We start from the raw sequence: 7,511 nt of genomic DNA on the forward strand, positions 1-7,511 counted from the left end.
TATATGGGCAACAGACAAGGTGGCGGCATTATCCTCCAGGATAAAAAAAATGACAATCTGGCTGATGATAACTGTATTCTTTCAGACCAAGAAGTCTATGATCAACTTGACTATTACCCACTCAAGGAATATACCAAATATTATAAAACACCTACCCGATGAATAGAGCCTCCTTTCAAGAATACAAAAAAGAAGGCTCTTTCCTCCTTAATAAGTTGAAAGTTCTTTTATCATCTTCCCTAAGATACATACTGTAAGTGATTTTCCAATCTGCCGAACCAGTCCAGTTATTTCTGGCACTGGCTCTTTAACAAGTAATTTGTCACACAACATGGATTTGATCTACAGAGATGGGTGCTATCCCTTCCACCTTATCTAATAGACCCCACATAACTTTTCAATACTTTACTTCTACTTGGCTTGGACATTCTGGCAAATGCTACTTTTCTCACAGCATACTGTATGTAAATGCTTTATACTTTAACCCACCAGCAAGGTTTACAAGCTGTTAACCATTTTCTATCTCTCAAGACGGAAATGCTCGTTGCATAATGTGATTTTTTTTCCTTCAAGCCATTGAATTCAACCTCTACAATAAAATACTTAAATTAAATTCACAACTATACAAGCAAACCTGTGGCAGTTCAGTGGGCAATCGTTTTGTACCATCATTTGCCAACCTCTACATGGACAATTTTGAACAGCACTATATCTAATCAAATAATTGTAAGGGGGATGGACGCCACCACCCCTTTAAGAAGGACTTTTCTCTGTTATTATTCCCACGTGCAGCAGTAGTTGTCCCTGTGTGAGTGTAATGTCTAATGTAATGTTGATGCTTTTATGTGTTCTCCCTGTATTGTACAGTGCAGTAGTTGCCTAGTGACAGCAGCATGGCAGAACTGGCCGGGGAGAGCAGCATAGCAGGGAGGAGCAGAGGCAGTGAGCTTAGAGACAGGAAGTCAAGGAGCAGTGTCCGGGCGGCCATGCCCAGGACAAGGTGTTAGAGAAGAGCTCCAGAGAAAGGGAGCTTGTGTGAAGACGGGGGTGTCCCCGCAAAGAAGGAGTCGAGGCAGTGGGGGCCGTAAGCCCACGAGAGAGGACCTGCTCGTGACAGGTCGGGACCGAGGACAGGTCGAAGCAGTGGGGCCGTAAGCCCATGAGTAAGGACCAGTGATAGTGTAAATGCACTCAGAGAAGAGGCCAGTACATGAGACATCAAGGGTCCAGGTGAGTACCAGAGAGTCCGGCAGCCAGAGACCTGAGCCAGGGTTAGAAGGTGCGCGGATCCGAGGACAGAGACTAGGCACTAAGCAGAGTGCGGCAGCCATAGACCCAGGCCAGGGTTAGAAGGTGCGGATCTGAGGACAAAGACTAGGCACTAAGCAGAGTCCAGCAGCCATATACCCAGGCCAGGGTTAGAAGGTGCGCGGGAGAGAGAGGGAGTGCCGACAGCCCTCAGCAGGAGCTGAGGACCGAACAGAGGCTGTGGAAAAGAGATGTACATATATATCTATATCCGAGCAGCACAGCGAGAGAGAACAGGGACTGTGGAAAAAGGGATAGCAGCCTTATCCGAGTAGCACAGCTTCCCTAGGACAAGCGGCAACCAGGACAGAGGGTGTACTGAAGGTGAAAGTCTGCCTGCTGTGATAAACTGAGTCGGAAGGTACAGAAACGGCTTACTGTCCCTGCATAAGACCTGGGCCTGAGAATATCTGCTGCATCAGCCTGTACACTGCAATCTGTCAGTAAAGTTGGTTTTATTTAAAAGCACTGACTCTATCCGTGTATTCATGTGCGAGGTGCCGGGGTGCTCGCTGAAGGTTGCTCAGTAGACTCGCCCACGACTACCAACCCATGCCACCTCGTTACACTATCCTCTCAGCCAAAACATCATACTCTTCCGTCATTACATTGATGACCTATTTTTCTTATGGCAAGGTAATGATAATGAAGCAAAACTATTTATCAATTAATCATAATATATTTGCTATTTCATTCTTGTATCATTTTTCTCTACTTCCACCATTGATTTCTTGGATATGACAATCTCCATCAATAGCAACAAGCAGATTAAAACCAGCGCATTCTGTCGATGTAAAGAGTTATTTGGGTTATAATAGTTCTCTCCACCCACTCTGGCTATAAGAAGTCCTTTTTGGTCATAACCAGCAGATAAGAAAGAACTGCAACAATAATTTTATGTTTTACAAACAGGTGAAGATTCTCAAGACTTGCATTAAGCAAAAAAAGCTATCTAAATTTATTGAAGTAGCATATTGCAGAATCATACAACTCACTCAGTCCCAATGTCTTACAACTATTCCCTCACCCCAGGACAAGAGGCCACAACACATAGAGCTTAACACATGGTCTATAACTTACCATACTTAGAGTAACTGGCCACAATCCATCACCAGTACTGCATCAACACTTTGCAGCCCCACCCTCTGCAACCTTCTATAGAGCCCCAACATTAGCTTTGCCTTCAAGGGCAGGGCTAACATTGTTAAGGCCCCGTCACACTTAGCGACGCTGCAACGATCCCGACAACGATACGACCTGTCAGGGATCGTTGCTGCGTCGCTATGTGGTCGCTGGTGAGCTGTCAAACAGGCAGGCTCACCAACGATCAGGGGAGCAGTGACATCGTGGAAAGAATCTTTCCACGATGTCCTGTTCCTGGTTACGAGCCTGCTGAAGCAGGAGCAGGCTGGTAACTATGGTAAACATCGGGTTACTAGGGGCACACGCGCTCCTAGTAACCCATTGTTTATCATGGTTACCACTCTGCTACAGTGAGCGGGAGGTTACCGCTCACTTTAGCAGGCTCGTAACCATGATAAACAACGGGTTACTAGGTGCGCGTGTGCCCCTAGTAACCCGATGTTTACCATAGTTACCAGCCTGATCGCTGCTCCCGCTGGTCACACACAGCGATGTGTGCTGACCTGCGGGAGAGCAACGACCAAAAAATGGTCCAGGACACTTTGCAGCGATCAGCGACCTCACAGCAGGGGCCTGATCGTTGCAAAGTGTCACACATAGCGACATCACTGGTGAGGTCGCTGTTGCGTCACCAAAACCGTGACACAGCAGCGATCTCGCTATGTGAGACGGGACTGAGCAGCACATGCAAGGCCTCTTCACCTTGCAAAACACACAGACAAAGTGAGACAGGCGCAGCTGCCTTAAATCAGCCCTTCCAAGACCTGGACTGGGGGTAAGTGAGCAGCAGTCCCCCCCCCCCAGTTCTTTCAGCTGCTCTTAAAACCTGGACCCATAATCCGGGCCCATTAACTCCCTCTCAGCACTATGTGTGCTGGAGCCTGCTTCTCCAGGTCCTACATCACTGAGGCTTGGCACCTCGGGGATACATACCTCCCATCCACAACCTGTCCAGCTGCCACCTTACACTATGTACAGAAGTTTCCCTTGGGCCTGAACAAGTGCAGATTTATGAGCTTAAACATCCCATCCACATTAATAGGTGTGATTTGCACACAGGCACATAATTCTTGTTTGACTTTATATTTATCCGTTCACATAATACAAGGCTCATCTTTTCACGTTTTGCACCTCTGCCTATGAATCTGGATATTTGCACTAAATTTAAAGCACATTTCAAAATAATTAAAGTACTAATCAGGATGAACAACAAAATTGCTTGTTTAAAATCCCATGTCTCTGCTTTCTTTTCATGCAGTTATGCCTCCGGCTGCCAGCTATATTGATTTCTATTGAAATCCTAGTAAGAGGAAAAGCTGGTAAATTTTTCCCTCTTGGTGTCATTATTTAACTTCACTTCCAACTTCCACAGGATTTTTTTTAAATAGAATGCTAGTTACCTTATGCTGCTTGGTGGAAAAATATAAATCTGGTACGGAAGCCACATTGTGTTCCACATTCTGTAGATCTACAGTTGGCTCAATTAAAGGCAACCTGTCACCAGGTCATCCTGTAAGGCAAAAAAAAGCACCTTCTATTATACTCCCCTAAGGAGCGGTCGTGTCTGATGGAAGTGTCTGGTCTTGATCCAGCGCCTCTTCTCTTCTTGTGATATCGTCCTTCTTACATCCTAAGTCATCCACACAGGGTTCCCCTTCACACTCCTATGCCTGCGCACTTCTCGCTGCCCTGTCGAGAATAGATCAAAGTACTGTGATGCGCATGCGCAGGTACTCTTTAGCCTTTCCCCGCGCATGCGCAGAACAGTACTTTGCTCTGCACTCGTCAGGGTGGAGAGAAATGCACCCATGTAAAAGCGAGAAAGGGAACACTGTGTGGATGACGTAGGACGCGTCATCCACACAAAGCAGAGAAGGAGGACGCTGCCATTAACAAGATAGCTTTTTTTTTATTCTTTATGGGAGAAATTGAGTTTGCATACTTTTTTCCCAAAAAAGCATTGCCAATAAGGACTCCATAAAAATCAGACCTCCTTAAGAAGTGCCAACCATATTCCCTCATTCGAGATACATGAAAAATCTTCACAGGGCCCACCTACAAACAACACTTATAGCATATGTCTACTTTCCAATGGTTAATAGGTCATTTGTCAATCAACGCGAGATAAGACGTAGACTAGCAATGTGCTGTAAAGTAGGGTGTGTGCACACGGTGGCGTTTTCAGGCGGATTACGGTAAGCGTTATAAAGAATGAACATATGCTCAGTAATGTCCAATAACTTGTTCTGCGTATGATCTGTCTTTTGTAACGTCCTTTAAAAACTTCAGGCTATGAAAATGGTCAAAAGTAATGAGCAGTCCATTCTTCTGAGGACTTCCACCTGGAAACTACCACTATGTTATATATGGAAATACAATAAAAAAAGCTTGATAAAAGGCATCAAAGAAGACACTTCTACAAAAACACCGCCAGCGTTTTCCTAACAGCTTAAAAAATGATGAAGGTATGCCGGCATCTATAAGACACCGTGTATATGTACCCCAAGGTTCTGTTTGCAAAACCTTGAAAAGAATACAAACTTTGACCCGCATGATGATCTGGTACACTAGTGTGAGATACTACTGTATAGCCCTAGGCATATCCATAAAACATAATTGACTTTCATATGATATTTTAACATTTATAGCAACATGTTTATATCAACCTCCATCTTAGAACTAATACAGAAATCTGTGCACTTGACTGCATAGTAAAAGTTAAGAGATGTACAGAACTGCTCAATCAAATTAAAAGGAATCTGTCAGCAAGTTTTTGTCATTTATTTTGAGAGCAGCATGATACAGGGGCATAGAGCCTGTTCCCGGAGATGTGATACTTGCTCAGCATCTTCCCGTAGTTTCAATACAATCAGTGTTTTATCATCAGGAGATTATCATTGCCTGACTAGGTCTCACATGCCAGCCAGTCCAGTTAGTGTTTGTAACCCCGCCCCCACCACTGATTGGCAGCTTGCTGAAAGTGCACAGTGTACACAGGAAGCTGCCAATGAGTGGCGCTATACACAGCTCAGCATTCTACATCTACAGCAGAGAAAACAGGGATTCTATCAAAACTGCACCAAGCAGTCCAGTAAGGGAAGAGTCACACAGCCGTATAACTCTCATGAGGATTGCAACGCGATGCTTGGACTGGCTGTTGGCTGTCCCAATCCCATTATATATTTCTATGCAGCTGTCAATCTCGGGTTTGTAGAGCCGCTGGCCAGTCCGAGCATTGCGTTGCGATCCCCATCCGAGTTATACTGCCATCTGACTTTTCCCTTAGTGACACATATCTGGAATCAGGCTCTCTGACTCTACATCATGCTGCTCTCAGATTACGTAGCAAAAACCTGCTGACAGATTCCCTTTAAAGATTTCCTCCTCTAAGGTTAGATTTTGGTTTTAATACAACCAGATGACAATAAACCAGTAGCATTTTTGTGACTCCCAATATAACTTTGATGCTTCAGGTAGTGAAATAGGGGAAGCAGAACATATTTCTCAAGGAAATAATTGGAGGTTCTGCATATGAGTCAGGAGTCGGATTCTCTGGGGAGTTTCGGTCAATTTGTATAAATGAACTCTTAAGGTGTCTCTGCGCTCTTCACCCGGTGGATTTTTCTAATATGGAAACTTCCCCCAGGCTGGCAGTTTCTTGAACTACTGTAGAAAAACTCATTGACCAAAGAAAAAAGGAACGTCTTGTTGAGGTCCTATAAAGGACTTCATATTACCATTTGTCCTGCTTTTAGATCCCCTGTGAACTGTTCTCTTTTGCCATCCGTCTCAACGACCTAAAAAATGAGATCCTGACAAGACTGTGCTTGAGAAACAGAAAAAGCTGCAGACAAGTCTCCTGTGAGATATAAACTGTAATTTTAATGAAGGCTACAAAGGAACTGACAATTTTTCAATTCAGAGAAAGAACACCTCTGTCAAGGAGGCAAGCCAGCAACACCCGCAGCGATGTGCTACAGGACCGTACATTGATCAGGTGAGGCTGGCTCCTTTATACATCTGTTAATGATTATGTGTAACGGAATTAATTATTAATGAACTGGTAATGTGGGACCAAGTCACGCTGACGTCTATAAATACGGTCTCATCTCCATGTAGTGTTGAGGTACGGTAGATTGTAAGCAATACACTAGCTGAGAGTTGTATTTCTTTTCTATTTCCAGGACAAAGAGGTTAGCAAAATACCGAGCACCTCCGAGTTTGGTTCTTTAAATAGCTGCTTATGCCAATGCAAAGTGTCACGAATGGAAGATTGTGCAGCCTTTCTACCCTGGCAGTCGGAAGGTGCGCATGGCTATTTATAGAGAAGTAGCTGCCCACAGGGCTCCAAGCACAAATGCAGCTTCTTCTGATACTTCTTGATGAACTTTTCTGAGCCAAATCCAGGAGTAAATCCATAAAGCGGGAAGAAATAAAGGAACGACTGATACTTCTTTCTTTTTGTAAAACAAAACGTAAAAATCTGGCGGAAAATAAGAAATCTTGGTTCCCAAATTTAGGAGGAGAAGGGGGTTGCGTCTTATAATCTGAAGGTACAGTATTTTCACCTGGCTGGTGGCAGCAGCGGTGGAGCGGGGTCACAGCTTCAGGAAGTCGGCGGCAGGACGATGCTGCGGGCCCCGTCCTCTCAGAAGATGTTGGCGGAGGTCTTCTCTCCTGTACATATCCCTGTGGTGGGCTTTGGAAAAATGGCTTGAGCAGATCGAGATCTCGGGAGGAGAGATCTCAGGAGACGAGTTCTCATCTCTCGAGATCTCAATCTGCGCATGTGCTGCCTCCAGTGGCCATTTTCAAAAAGCCCACAGCAGGAATATGTACAGGAAAGGAGACCTCCGCTAACATCTTCTGAAAGGATGGGGCACGCAGCATTGCCCAACTCCTGCCGCCACCGCCAACCTCCTGTTGCAGTAACCTTGACTCCTGTGACCCTGCTCCATCGCCCCTCAGGTAAGCTACCGATAAAAAGGATTATAAGGTGCACTATTTTATTTAAAAAAATCTTTTTTCCTATTTTCCAACCCAAAATTTGGGGTGTTTCT

General features: G+C 44.8%; 1 long non-coding RNA gene across 1 annotated transcript; it reads left to right on the plus strand.

Moving 5' to 3' along the window:
* The first annotated feature begins 970 nt into the window (after positions 1 to 970).
* On the plus strand, positions 971 to 7,200 carry LOC141250734 (uncharacterized). The gene is made up of 4 exons (XR_012312850.1): positions 971 to 1,230; positions 4,741 to 4,916; positions 6,207 to 6,448; positions 6,636 to 7,200. It is a non-coding gene; the product is annotated as an uncharacterized lncRNA (long non-coding RNA).
* Positions 7,201 to 7,511: the final 311 nt, after the last annotated feature.

The sequence above is a fragment of the Phyllobates terribilis genome, unplaced genomic scaffold (genome assembly GCF_046119375.1).
Source record: "Phyllobates terribilis strain yellow unplaced genomic scaffold, ASM4611937v1 Scaffold_6065__1_contigs__length_47043, whole genome shotgun sequence".
In the NCBI taxonomy this organism is placed as follows: domain Eukaryota; kingdom Metazoa; phylum Chordata; class Amphibia; order Anura; family Dendrobatidae; genus Phyllobates; species Phyllobates terribilis.